The following is a 14915-nucleotide window of genomic DNA, read 5'->3' as shown; positions in this document are numbered from 1 at the left end:
GGGTGGGGTGGGGATGGAGAACCTTCTCAAGTGTTGAAATAGCAGTGAGAAAGTGATGACTTTCTTCACCCGAGTTTCCAGAGTCACTGGGATTCCAGGCCTTTGCCACCATGCCTGGAGTGTCACCTTTGGATGAAGTGGTACATGTAAATAAAAGTGAACAGTTTGCCCTGGAGCAGACATATTGGTGCTATATGGTTGGTAAAAGGACAGACCAAGAGGAGAAGGTGACAGGAAGCCACACCCAGTAGCAAATCCATACAAGAGATGTTGAGAGAGAGGGTGGGCTGTAATCAATGTTCATGTAACTGATGATTCAACCTAATTTTAATATGGAAACTTCTATGTGGGATGAAAGAATGGGAAGAGGAAACACAAGACACCTGTGATGGCCAGGCTTGATGAACAGGGACCTTGATGAGTGCTGGTTTGGGAGAAACCAGAGTCACAGGATTGCTTCACATACAACACGTCACAGTCACAATTTCCCAGAAGAAGCCGTACAAGTAGTAAACATGGAAGAAGTCACCAGAGTGTGTCCCAGGCATGAGTACACCCCTTTGAGAGTTGAGAGTGTCAGTATGATTGTCTATTACCTCAGACTAGCTTTTGTCCAAAGGTCATGCCTGTGATTCTGGGCTGTGCAGAAAAGGAAATGCTAGCTCCTCTCCCTCCTTCCATCACTCCTGGGTCTTTCCAGATAGGTCCATCCAGAGACAGCTCCCCTCTGACAGAATAGTGAAGAGCTCACTTTTTAAATATATCACGTAAAATTATACAAGAAATGTCCAGTGTTAAAGACATCTGGCTTACTGAATCAGCATCTCTAGGATCATAGACATACATATCTCCTAACCATAGACATTACATTTCTTAAAAGCTCCCCAAGGGATTTTGATGAGTCAGGAACCCTTAAGATGCCCCCTTCTGGCCACAAGGATATTCATTCCTTCTATTCAGACCTTCCTGCAACATCTTCCTGAACCAGCTACTGTTATGCATTCATGATGTTATTCATTACCCAGGCTACATCCAAGAGCACAAGGGGCAGCTCCCTATAGAACCTGTGTTCTGCACCCTCCTCTGATGCCCTGGATGGAATCAGGCACCTTCCCCACTACTCACATCACCTCTTGATTGCTCCTCATTGCACTGGCTCTTATACTAAAGCTACAATTAATTTCAATTTATATGGTCCTCCATAGTCCTCTCACTTACCTGGTTTAAATTCCTTTCAAATCCCACTTAAAACTCTGTTCTGAATCTGAGTTTCTGTTTCAGGGGCCAATTGTCCACCCTCTTTACTACCCCCACACCCAGTCACATGTTTCACATGTTTCACAGTACTAGAGTGAGCGGCCTGGCTCAGAGGAACATTTATGAAGCAGAAGATTCCAAAGGCTCTGATCTGAATCGTGGAAGCAGCTCAGACTTGAGCATCCTCTCCCTTCTCCTCAATGTGTCACCAAAGCTGCTTCCTCAGCACTTGCTCTTTGTATGACTGGAAGCTTGCTCCATTTCTCTCCCTGGGTCGGGCTCACTATCTCTGGTACCAGGCTTGTAACTTGGTATGTCTTTCTATCTTTAAGAGAGAGAGAGAGAGAGAGAGAGAGAGAGAGAGAGAGAGAGAGAGAGAGAGACTGCCTTTGGGGTTAACACTTATTTTGGTCTACCTTGTTCCACCTGAGGATTCTCTAGAGAACAAAGCTCATTTGCAGAGGTTGCTGCTGCTTTGCAGCGCTGGGAATTGAGTTCAGGACCTGTGCATACTAGGTAAGTGCTCTGTACTGACTATATTCCTCTAATCCCCATTTTTTGGTTTTTTTTGGTCTTAGTACTGGGGATTGAACCCAGGAGTGCTTCACCACTTAGATACTTCCCCAGCCCTTTTTTTTTTTACTTGAAAACAGGATCTCAGTAAGTTGCTTAAGGCCCAAGGGTCCAAGGCTGGCCTTGAAATTATGATTCTCCTGCCTCAGTCTCCCAAGCCACTGGGATTACAAGCGTGTGCCACTGTGCCCAGAGCGCACAGTTTACTTTGTAATCCCACTCTGTCGCTAAATAAGTGTGACATTGGGATGTATTATTTGTGCATGAGTTTGTCATTTTGTTGATGGCAACCAGTTAGCTCAAGCCATTCTCATGGGTCTAAAGAAGGTGACCTTCCAGATCTTCACTAGAGTATGAGGGTTTGATGGGACAGCTCTTACCTGCTGATCTGGGTGGGTATAGTTTGTCCCCCAAGGGTCCATTTGTTAGGAGCTTGGTCTTCAATATGAAGGAGTTGGGAAGTGGCAACTAAAAGTGGAAAATTTGGGGGCCTGAGTGCCCCAGACATCCAGGAGAGATCAGCACCTGGCCAGCAAGATGGAGATGTGGACCAATTCTCAAATACTCACCGACAGAGCTCCCAGGGTCAGTCAAGACCAAACTCTAGCTTCTGAAGCTTCTGATTATAACTGTGCCAGCCCCACTATGGGCAAACACCAGTGGTGAATGCTCCCCAGGCTGCCCCATCCTATCCTGGGGCACAAGAAGCTGAGGCTACTCCAACCAGCTGGCAGCTTGCAGAGAAGCACAAAGAGTAGGACTTGAAAACTCTCGAGTTCTTGACCCAAGTGTTACAGGGCCACCAAAAATAAATACAGAGAACGGCACAACAGCATAGGCAATGACCATCCATCTTTGCCAACAGCCTTGCACCTCAGTGGAAATAAGACCCACCCCCTGTTTTTTCATTAAGAATTTTTCTCTCTCCCCCAACTTTTTTTCACCTTTTTTAGTTTTCATTTTACTTTTTATTATTTTTCTCTATTTTTAATTTTTTAATTTATTTTAATATTTTAATAACTTTTTCCATTTGGCATGATGTCGTGTGTATACATGGGTATGTCTGTGTGTGAATTCTCACTGCATGGATAGGTTTGAAATATATATATATGCAAATAATTTTTCTTTCATTTTAATTGCTCTCTTCTTCACCCATTTATTATTTAGCCCTGGCTTGATTTTGGTGGCATAAAATTTTATGTTGATTTGTTTTGATCTTTTATTTGTTTATTATTCATACCTTGGGTTTTGTTCCTTGTTACCCCTTCTTCACTCTTTTCCCCCCACCAATAACAAATTTTTCTGTTCCTTCTTCCTCTCTTTATTTTATTACTCCTGGTTATTTTGTACTCCTCCATCTTTATAGCCATAATCTGCTACCTATATCCTGCTTCTCTCTGTTCACTTTTTTTCTATGAATTTAATATTTTATTATTTTTGCATTTTTTATTTGTTCTTTTTAGATATACATGACAGTAGAGTGTATTTTGACATATTATACATACATGGAATATAAGTTATTCTAATTAGGATTCCATGCTTGTGGTTGTACATGATGCAGAGTTACACTGGTCATGTGTTCGTATATAAGAATAGGAAAGTTATGTCAAATTTATTCTACTATCTTTCCTATTCCCATTCCCTCTCCCTTTCTCTGTTCACTTTTTAAGTATTTCAATCTTTCTCTTTCCTTTCTACCATATTTTCTTTTCATTTAAGGAGTGTAATTCCACTGTCTTACAGAATGATATAATTTATGGAATTCTTAGCCAATACATTGTTGTTGTGATTTTTAACATAGTATACAACATTGTAGACACCTGATGGTTAATGGCTGATCTAGACATTGGTTTACGGTCGATGACAATGTTAAATGCTGATCCCATTATTCCTCTACAAGTGGTAATTAGTGTTATAGGTGTCAAAGTAGACACCAAACATTTATTTTAAGACTGTACATTAGTTGTTAACATTATAGCTAGTCCTTACTCCCTCTTTATCTAAGAAAAGCTGGGAAGTGATTGGGATACTTCAAGCTCACACAGTAGAAATCCTGCTGATGAGCAACACTCACAGCTCAGCCAAAACAATGAACTCTACTCCACACACAATCTAGCCTCACTGGAGCCTTATCAATACTTCAACACATAGAATAAAGAAGAGAAAAAGCTAAGACCAACTACCAGGCCCCAAGGAGGAACAACTACAGGAGGACCTCAGGTCCCACTTCTGGACATCTACTCATACAACAAAAACAGAGAAGTCTACAGAACAAACATGATAACAAGACACAAAAGCACATGTGTATAAAAGATGTGGGCAGAACTCAGAATTCCATGAAGATAAAGGAATTTGAGTGAGCTGAAATTTTTCAGGCTAATGTAAACAAATATTAAATAATGAAAATGTTTTAAATATTTGAATTTTTCTTTTATGGTCCCCAGTCAACTACTGTTCTTTACTCTGAAGGAGCTTTTTTAAAAAAAAAAAAAAAAAAAAGGCTGTTGTAGCAGGTAAGATTTCTGCTGGCCAAAGATTGTGAAAAAACCTTCAGTGCCCTCCCCTGAAGGGTTAGTGGACTGGCTGAATACTGAGGGATCTTTCTCACCCAAGGGCATAATGACAGTGAGCAACTCTAAGCCCAGAAAAAGTATTCCATTGAGAGAATAATCTGCACTCACTCTGCCACGATTATCATCACCCAAAGAAAAACCAGCTTCCAATACGTGGTCCAGTGTTCCTGGGCTTCTAAGCGAATTTTAGTCGACTCTGCCCTCTAGTGTGTGCATTTGATATTACATCAGTTCAGGATTTTGACCCTTAAAGGGACAAGAGTTTGAGGAGCCTTTTCTCACAAACGTTTTCCAGATTCCCTTTGACCAACTTACTTCACCGATGAGGAAACTGAAAGTCCCAAAGCCATGTGTTTCACTCAAGGTCACACAGCCAGTGATTCATGGAGATAATCAGAATACAGTGAGCCTGTCTTCCACTTTTGACTGCTTCCCTGTGGGACAGATGGCTTCATGGAGGGTGTATCCCCTGTCGCTCTTTGTGAAATTCATCGAACTGTAAAGCACGGTACTTACCCATTACCTAACAAGCCAAACTCACATAGGCCTTATAAATCATAGAATTAAATCCCAGTCCCTGCAACTCAACAACAGAATGAGCAGATATTTTCCCACCACGTGAGAGTTGTTACATGACTGCTGAATGCTATCACCATTGTAGCTCTTCTAAATGCTCATCAGACCTGCACCAGATTCTGTTGTTTCATTCATTAATAAAGCAGCTCAGGTATTACTATATTGTGACAGGCAGTGCATTCCTCACCCTAGATGTCTACATCAGAACCCCAGAAACCTGTGAATATGTTTCTTTACATGGCAAATAAAGGATTTTTGAAGATGTAAATTAAAGATCTTGAGATGGGAGATTCTGGCAGAGTGCTATGGCACACGCCTGTAATTCCAGCGACTCGGAAGGCAGAGGCAGGAGAATCACAAGTTTGATGCCAGCCTCTTCAACTTAGTGAGGCCCCAAGCAACTTAGAAAGACCCTGTCTCAAAATTTAAAAATAAAAAGAGTTGGGGGTGTGGCTGGAGACATGCTTCAGTTGTTAAGTGCCCCTGGGTTCAATCACCAGTACCAGAGACAGAGAGGGAAATAGGAGATTCTCCTGGATTACCTAGGAAGGTCTGATGTAATCACAAGGGTCCTTGTAAGAGGGAAGCAGGAAGCCAGAGCCAAACAGAAGGAGTTGGAGTGATGCAACTCTGACTTTGACAACAGAAGGAGAGGCTGTGAGTAAGGAACTCAGGTGGCCTAATAGATGCTAGAACAACGAGAAGACAGATTCTCCCAAGAAGCTACAGAAATAGTGCACCCCTGCCAACCATTCTGACCTCCACTACTATAGATCATGAATTTTTGTTATTTTAAACCACCAGGTTTGGTGGTAATTTGTTATAGCGCAATGGGAGACTAACGCAACTTCTCTTCAAAGCAATACGTTTCTTTTGCCATTGGATGCATTTTATATTCTGAATTTTAAAACATCAATATGAGAAGCATTCATAGACTTCATCAAACTACCAGAGGGACCCATGACACACCGAGAAATTATTAACTCTTACCCTAGAAGGTGGTGAACAGGATGGAATTCAGGATAGGTTGGAAATCCAGGAAGGCGTGGGCATATCAAATGCAGCACGGATTTATTGTGTCAACTAAATTAACAACAGAGAACATGACCAGTGAAACTCCACATCATGTACGACCACAAGAATGGGAAGTCATATTCCATGTATGTATGATATGTCAAGATACATACTACTGTCATGTATATCTAAAAAGAACCAAAAATTAAAAAGAAAAAGAAAAGGCTTCTCCCCCCCAAAAAAAAAAAATAATAATAATAAATAACAACAAGAGAGTAGTTCTCCAAAGAAGTGAAGTTCAGAATAAACAGAACTGTCACCCAGAGTACAAATTCTGAGACAAGTCACAGGCACATTCAGGGAGGTAAAGGAAAACAAGGGTTTTCAAAGGTAAAATGAGGACGGTGACGAAGCTGATTTGAAACAATGACCCTTGGTGACCGGACCCATGGCAAGGTGGCATCAGTCCAAGGCAGGACAGGAGCCACTAGGTGAAAGTTCTTGCTGAAAGATTGTCTGTGCACCATTATAGCAGCTTTTCTGAAAAGTCATGGGCCCTGGGACAATTTTTATCATGTATAGGCACAAGAAATCCTTCTCTAGGACTGCCTGACTCTATTTTTGCTAGGGTTTGGCCTAGCTCCTCCATTTTGATTCTGACACCTGCGTATACTCTGTGTGAGTTTTTTTTTTTTTTCCAGTTGGAAGGTGTACCAATTTCTTTTTAGACCACAAACAGGCCTATTTATCTGTGTTACTACTTTACTGCATTCAATTCTGGCAAAACCTAGGATGTAGACATTTCAGGCCTCTGGAATAAATGATAAAAATGGAGAGTCTGGGATCTGAAAGGATTTTCCTGAGACCTAATTTTCCAAAGAGCTGCTCTAGAGATGTGAACCCAGGTCTCCCTGGCTCCAAAGCCTCTGGGCTTCACCACAACCACACACAACTTCCTTTCCCTGTCATCTCCAGTGCCAGCTGCCTAATGCTGGTGGCTGCTTCCCGTTCCCTGCCCTCCCTCACACTTGGCAAGACAGTATTCCAAGTTTCTCATGTCTTATAAAATATACAAGATGTCAGTCAGCAAATCTGAAACCCTGACTCAGGATGAACAGACAGAAGAGGATAAAGAGGCTCCCGCCACAGAGTCCCTTTCCACATGTGCAGCCAAGCACCATTCTGCTCTCCTACCTAACCTGTCTGAGCCTCCACCTCCTCTCCTAAACACTCACCTCCTGGCTTCTTCGAGTGTTTCTTGAAATGTGACCCTTGGTCCCCTTCCCGCCCCCCTGTACTCTCTTGTGTTCTTCACACAACATTGTAGCTTTGATCCTAGTGGGATAGGCAATGAGGCATAAGAAAGATGGACTTTGGGACCAAACAGGTTTAAATGTTGCAGGAGTGACTATCAGTGTAACCTGTTTATTACTTGGATTGCTTAATCCATAGGAGCCACAAATATGTTTTCCTTAATGCGAGTCTGTGGACATTACAAGAGGCCATAGTCAGGCTGACCTGACTGGTCAGTGATCAATAAATGTGAGCCATCATTTTAACCATGAAAATGTGCATGATAATGTTGGGGTATTTGTTGATAATTAATAGTCAAGGCTAACCTGGACTGGTCACTCTGAGGTTTAAGAATTGAGAATGATCACCTCTGGGGCATACACTATTGGGAGAGGCCATCCGCCCTGGCCTTGAGTGTCCCTGTAGGTGTAGCAACCCTTGGTACTGCCTAATCTTTTCTGAGCCTTTCTCAGAATTGTACTTACAGGAAGTAGCAAGTTGAAATAATGTCCCTCCCAAGCAAAAGGTCATGCTTGTTCCCATTTGCTCTAAAAGTGGCACCTCCTCCAAGCACAGTGATCTCTCACATACCACCCACTGTGTGGGGGACTTAGTAGGTGCCCTAGTGTGTCGCTGGTGCTGACTGGTCAAGTAAAACAAGAAGAGAGAATGGGTCACTGGATTTGACAATGCAGGTATCGCTGGTGTCATTGAGAAGAACAAATCCATGGGGGGGGGAGAGAGAGAAGAGGAGAGGAGAGGAGAGGAGAGGAGAGGAGAGGAGAGGAGAGGAGACAGAGAGAGCACCCCATGGGAGTGAATTCAAAAGCAGGTGAAAGGAAAAAGGAGCAAAGATAATGGACATAGAACTTTGCAACCACTTTTACCAAAAAGAGAACTGAGAAATTCTCTGGTTTCTGCTAAGAAAACCCATCTGACTGCCTACAAAGGATGGTGTAACTCTATCCTCTAAGGGTTAAGGAGCAAATGACTGGTACCATCTGAGTGTGTTTCTCTTCCCATAAAGTATTTATGGTTTAAAAGAGAGAGCAACATCTTTGGCCAAAGCTGTCATCACTCCCTGTGTGACAGCCCAGCTGAGACAGAGGCTGGAGGCCGGAGGACGCTGCCTGTTCCCCCATAACACTGCAGTCTTCTGGCCATCCCAGTGTCCAGGCCTCATTCCACAGGCAACAAGCTGCAGCTGCAGCCCTCTTAATTTTATTGCCCTTTAAAGGAAATGTTTAGGACAGTCACAGACTTAGGATGGACATTCTAGTTAATGTCACCTGACATCAGGAAGAGTCATTAAAAGAGCAACAGCTGTCTTGACCTTAGAGGGTCTGGGGGACGATGTCCATGCCTTACTTCCTTGCAATATGGCAGGAGAGGATGGTATGTAAGAACCCACCTTAAATACAAACCAGGACTAGAGATCTGGTCAGTGGTTGAGTGACCCTGAGTTTAATCCCTGGTACCAAATTTTTGTTTTGTTTTGTTTTGTTTTCGCTTGCTGGAATTTTAGAGCAATGTGCTGACTTGAAGCAATCCTACCTGAAATAAATGTATTTCACAAGCTAGCACCAACCACAGCCATCTTCCTTCCTTTCTCTAAACTAGAGGAGTTCTTAACGTTTTTCTTATAACAAGAAACATTACCTCTTGGTGCTCAAACACCACCAGTGTCGTCAAGAGTGGGAAGATGGGGAAAGAGAGGCAGGTGGACTTGTAGAGAAGACAACCAAGAGGGCTTCTAGAATCCTCCAGCTGGAAGGAATCCCAGAGGCCATCTGGACAAATGCCCTTCTTTTCATGCAGGCCAAGAGGAGTTGGGCAACTCTCCTGAGCATGCCCAGAACTGGGTGGCAGAGTTGAGGTTATAGCCAGATCGCCCAGTGCCTTTTGCAGCATGTCACACTACTCTCCAGGGGGCAATATCATTTAGTCACCAGAGGGTGGACTCCAGCCAGGTGGTTCACACACCACCCCTGCCACTTGCTGTATTATCTTGGGCCACTTCCTCAACCTTGCTGGGCCTTCTACTTCTTTATTCTCAATAAGTACTTGAGCTTCCTCGATGTCAGTATCCTCCACTGCAGAATGGGCCTTGGTAATGCCTCCAGGGAGTGCTGGAATGATTAAATAACTAAAGACCAAAAAGCACTTCATCCACTATATAAACAACACTCAACAAATGTTTTCACTTTATTGTCATTTCCTCTGAGAGACTCTGGAGCTCAGGAATCAGACAGATATTCCACCTGAAAAGAGTCTGGAGTTGTTTAAGAAAAAATAAAAGACTTAATGAGACATTTTGTGGCTGTGGAAACTAAAGGTGTAAAAAGGTGTGGGGGAAAAAGATAAACAAAAGGTGTGAAGGTCAGAAATCATTCTTCTCCCCTGAAGGACAGTGGCAGCCCTGATAGGACCCTCCAAGGATCCCTATTTTCTCTCCCAGGGGCGGCCCTGAGCCTGCCACACTCTGGATTCTTGGAAGATGTGAGTGGGCCACCTCTTTAGTGTTGATTCATGTTGAAGGAAGAAGGGCCAAGCTCAAAGCCCCCAGGAGCTTTGGCCAGTACCTGGCAGGGCAGCAGCCCACCATGAGGAAGCCATCAAGGTGGTGGTATTAGCAGACCTCAGGGCTTTGCAGGAGGGAGGAGGAAGATTCAGAGGAATGTAAATCTGTCCAAGAACAATCCTGAACAACCCTGCAGTCCAGCTCCTGAAACTGGAATGGGTTCCTGGGCGAGAAACCAGCAAAAGCTAAGGGAACATCCGCACCCCGTGGGTCAGAGGTCATCTCCCAAGTCTGGCCCAACAAATCACAAGCATTCCAGGCAACATCATAAGAAGCGTCTGTATCATCCTAACCTTACCGTCCCCAAAGTCATTTTCCACACTGGCCCAGTAATTGCCTTAACATTGAGTTTATGGGGCTTTCCACTCCACTTTGAGATGACTGAGAAGTGCTGGAACAAAACACAGTTCTGAACTTCTCCCTTATCATTACCCAATTTTTGTCTTCATTCACTTATTCACTCCATAAATGGTTAAGTGTGTGCTCTGTATCCGACACTACATCAAGGTCCAGAGATGGGAGCTGCTGTTAGTGATAATGCAGTGTGTGATTCTCAAATTAGGGTCCCTAGAATAATTCTGAGACAGTCACATGCAGAAGGTCTTGGGGGGGCTGTTCCTTGGAGGAGTACCTGTAAGGAAATGAGAAGACAAGATTGGGCTGAGGGAGAAGCTGACCTAAAACAGCTGCAAATAGGCCTCTGCTCACCCTACAGAGAGCTCTACATTATGGACATTTCTCCTGAGTTGCCCCAGATTGAGGCAAAGGGCTACACTTTCAGATACCCATATCAGCAATCATTGGCTATGAGCCACACGGGTAGTTTGTGCAGTGACCTTGGCTGTTTCCTGCTCTCAGGAGCAATGCCCAGTAAGGCCTAGTTGTGAGCCATCCTGCCATCCTGGAAATTTCTAGAACCTGAACAAAACCTATGAAGCCACACAGGCCACATCAAGTATAGCACAAAACCTCCCCAGAGCCAAATCCTTTCTCGCAGGGCCTTGGTAAATTCAAATGAGGGAGGGAAAGGGACTTCCTATTAGCATATCCCTCTAGACAAATGAGCAGAGACCATCTGATCCAACACTTCCACTGAGTTTAATTGCCCGGAAGAGTATCTATTGCCTCATTAGCCCTCTAACTGTGCCCATTAGCAGTTAAGAAAGCAAGCCCAGCAGCTGGACAAGGCAAATACACCCTCGCCATTTGCTTCGGTTTCACATGGAGGCCTCGTGCTGACAGGTGGTAGTTACCTGGGCAGTAAGTTGTCAGCTAATCCCACTGGAGAGCAGAGCAGATAGGCCCTCTGTGCCTGCAGCAGGACTCTGCCAAGGGCAGCAGCAGATCCACCTGTTGGAACAATTAACTCTCACCACTGCAGCCACCAGAGGCTCCCTGGGCCTGTTCGGTTGAGCAGCCTGGAAACGTGGAGTCCAGGTGTCTTCTGCCAGCCAAGTAGCTGCAGCCCCTGGTCAGCATGGTTGGGAGGGGGAAGGGGTGGGCAGGGATGGAGAGGTTTGTTTTTTTTATGACTTGTGAATGGATGAGTTTAAGGAGGTGGAAGAAGAGGAGGATGAAGACTGAAAGAAGAGGGAAAGGTAGAAGGGATGTCGAAGTGTGTCTGTCCCATCCTTTCATTTCAGAGAAAAAGAAACTAAAACCCACAGAGGAGAGAGCAGCACCAGCTTCACACAGCTAGATGGTGACACAGCTCAGACTGAAACTTCGATTTTCTGATTTCCAATCTAGGCCTCTGCCCACTTCCCCCAAGAAAACTAATGAAAACGAAAACAAGATGGCAATGTCCATAAGGAGATAAACTTAAAAAGGGAAGAGAAAGGAAAATAAAGATTAAACTGGGAAGAGGATGGAGGCAAGGAAACAGCAGCGGGCACAGTGGCCCTCTCCTGGGCAGCAAATCACCAGCCAATCCCACTGGTGAGTCTCTTTAAAAGAGTAGCGCTGGAGGCTGAGGCAGGAGAATCACAGTTCGAGGCCAGCCTCAGCAACTTAAGATAACTCATCTCAAAATAAAAAATAAAAAGGGCTGGGGATGGAGCTCAGTGGTAGAGCTCCCCTGGGTTTAATCCCCAGAACCACAAAAATTTTAAAAAAGAAAATGTAAAAAAAAAAAAACAATCATCAAAATTGATGCTCATTCTAAAATTTATGGACACAAGAAGAGCTAAGAAAAGTCTGAAAAAGAATAAGACATGTGGAACTGGCCCTACAGATCTCAAATATTCTAGAGCTTTTGCGATCAAAAGAGCACTTCCTAGAAAATCAATCACAAATATATAAATGAAAGCGAATGCAAAGTCCAGAAACAGGACAAGGTTTCCATGGCATTTAGTATATGGTAGACATTTCAGTTAATGGCAGGACGGGGTGGGAGGGAACTAGTCTTAACTGGTCTGGGCAAGTGTTGCCTGGACATCTCAGGAGAGATTAATTTAAATTCCTACTTCACACCACTTCAGGAAAAAAAAAAATAACCTGAGAGATGGATAACCTCAATAAAATGGCAATATTTTTAAAGTATTGCAAGAAAATATAAAAGAATGTCTCTAGGAATCTGAGAGGCCTTCAAATCCAAGCCACAAAAAGCCAAAGCCAAAAGGGAAAGACTGATATATATATATATATATTTGTTGTTGTTGTTGTTATAGGTGGACACAATACCTTTATTTTATTTTTATGTGGTGCTGAGGATTAAACCCAGGGCCTGACACAAGCTAGGTGAGTGCTCTACCACTGATCCACAACCCCAGCCCAAACTGATAAATTTGACTTGATTAGAATTTAAAACTGTTTTAGAATAGAGACCACAGACAGAGTATCAGCTGCCACCACAGCCCAGAGACTACTGAGCCCTGTCCTTCCGCCGCCACCCACTCCAGACACAGAACATCCAGTCATGGATAAAAATGAGCTGGTGCAGAAGGCCAAACTGGCCTAACAGACTGAGCGATATGATGACATGGCAGCCTGCATGAAGTCTGTAACTGAGCAAGGAGCTGAATTGTCTAATGAGGAGACCAATCTTCTTTCAGTTGCTTATAAAAATGTTGTAGGAGCCCGTAGGTATCTTGGAGAGTCGTCTCAAGTATTGAGCAAAAGACGGAAGGTGCTGAGAAAAAGCAGCAGATGGCTCGAGAATACAGAGAGAAAATGGAGACTGAGCTAAGAGATATCTGCAATGATGTACTTTCTCTTTTGGAAAAATTCTTGATTCCCCAATGCTTCACAAGCAGAGACCAAAGTCTTCTATTTGAAAATGAAAAGAGACTATTACCGTTACTTGGCTGAGGTTGCTGCTAGTGATAATAAGAAAGGGATTGCGGATCAGTCACAACAAACATACCAAGAAGCTTTTGAAATCAGCAAAAAGGAAATGCAGCCAATACATCCTATCAGATTGGGTCTGGCCCTTAACTTCTCTGTGTTCTACTATGAGATTCTGAACTCCCCAGAGAAAGCTTGCTCTCTTGCAAAGACAGCTTTTGATGAAGCCATTGCTGAACTTGATACATTAAGTGAAGAATTATACAAAGACAGCACGCTAATAATGCAATTACTGAGAGACAACTTGACATTGTGGACATCAGATACCCAAGGAGATAAAGCTGAAGCAGGAGAAGGAGGGGAAAATTAACCGCCCTTCCAACTTTTGTCTGCCTCTATTCTAAAATTTACACAGTAGACCATTTGTCATCCATGCTGTCCCACAAATAGTTTTTTGTTTACGATTTATGACAGGTTTATGTTACTTCTATTTGAATTTCTATATTTCCCATGCGGTTTTTATGTTTAATATTAGGGGAGTAGAGCCAGTTAACATTTAGGGAGTTATCTGTTTTCATCTTGAGGTGGCCAATATGGAGATGTGGAATTTTTATACGAGTTATAAATGTTTGTCATAGTACTTTAGGTACATTGTGGCTTCACAAGGGCCAGTGTTAAAACTGCTTCCAGGGCTGGGGATGTGGCTCAAGTGGTAGCGCGCTCGCCTGGCATGCGTGCGGCCCGGGTTCGATCCTCAGCACCACGTACAAACAGAGATGTTGTGTCCGCCGAAAAAAAAACTAAAATAAATAAATAAATTCTCTCTCTCTCTCTCTCTCTCTCTCTCTCTCTCTCTCTCTCTCTCCCCCCTCCCCCCTCTAAAAAAAATAAAATAAAATAAAAAACTGCTTCCATGTCTAAGCAAAGAAAACTGCCTACATATTGGTTTGTCCTGGTGGGGAATAAAAGGATCATTGGTTCCAGTCACAGGTGTAGTTATTGTGGGTACTTTAACGCTTGGAGCACTTACAAGGCTGTAGTAGAAACAGATATCCCATGGATCCTACATGTATGAATCATGTGTTTCCTATAGTCAATCTCAGTGTGCACAACTTTGACTACAGCTGCAGAAGTGCTCCTTTAGATAAAGTTTTGACCCAATTTACTCTGGATAAGGGCAGAAATGGTTCACATTCCATTATTTGTAAAGTTACCTGCTGTTTGCTTTCATTATTTTTGCTACACATTTTATTTGTATTTAAATGTTTTAGGCAACCTAAGAACAAATATAAAAGTAAAGATGCAGTAAAAATGAATTGCTTGATACCCATTACTTCATGTATATCAAGCACAGCAGTAAACAAAACAAACCCCTTGTATTTATACTTTCTTTTAATTTGTTTTTTGCTTTTGTGATTTTTTTATATTTTCCTAATATGCATGTGCTGTAAAAATAGTTAACAGAAATAACTTGAGATGATGGTTAGCTTTGTTTAATGTCTTATGGAATTTTCATAAACAATCCAAGCATAATTGTTAAAAATCCATGTATTAAGTTCATGTAAGTGGACGTTTCAACTACTTTCTCTACAGCTTTTCATGTAAATCATAGTCTTTTGGTTTTGAAACTTCTCTAAAGTAAATTGTAATTCTTGGAAATGTATTCCTTATTCCCTCTTGGCAGCTAAGGGGCTTTTACCAAGTTTAAATGCAAAATTTATAACAACAAGAATACTACTAATATAATTACCATTCTCAACCGT

At 42.8% G+C, this 14915-nt stretch overlaps 1 pseudogene across 1 annotated transcript; it reads left to right on the top strand.

The window, feature by feature from the left end:
* Nucleotides 1–12769: 12769 nt before the first annotated feature.
* LOC308652336 (14-3-3 protein zeta/delta-like) lies at nt 12770–13743 on the top strand (annotated as a pseudogene). Its single transcript has one exon. The product of its transcript is annotated as a 14-3-3 protein zeta/delta-like (transcript).
* The last annotated feature ends 1172 nt before the right edge of the window (nt 13744–14915 follow it).

Source organism: Spermophilus citellus (genome assembly GCF_964194105.1).
Source record: "Spermophilus citellus genome assembly, chromosome: 6".
In the NCBI taxonomy this organism is placed as follows: domain Eukaryota; kingdom Metazoa; phylum Chordata; class Mammalia; order Rodentia; family Sciuridae; genus Spermophilus; species Spermophilus citellus.
The sequence above is the reverse complement of the archived record's forward strand: the minus strand, read 5'-3'. Positions and strand labels throughout refer to the sequence as shown.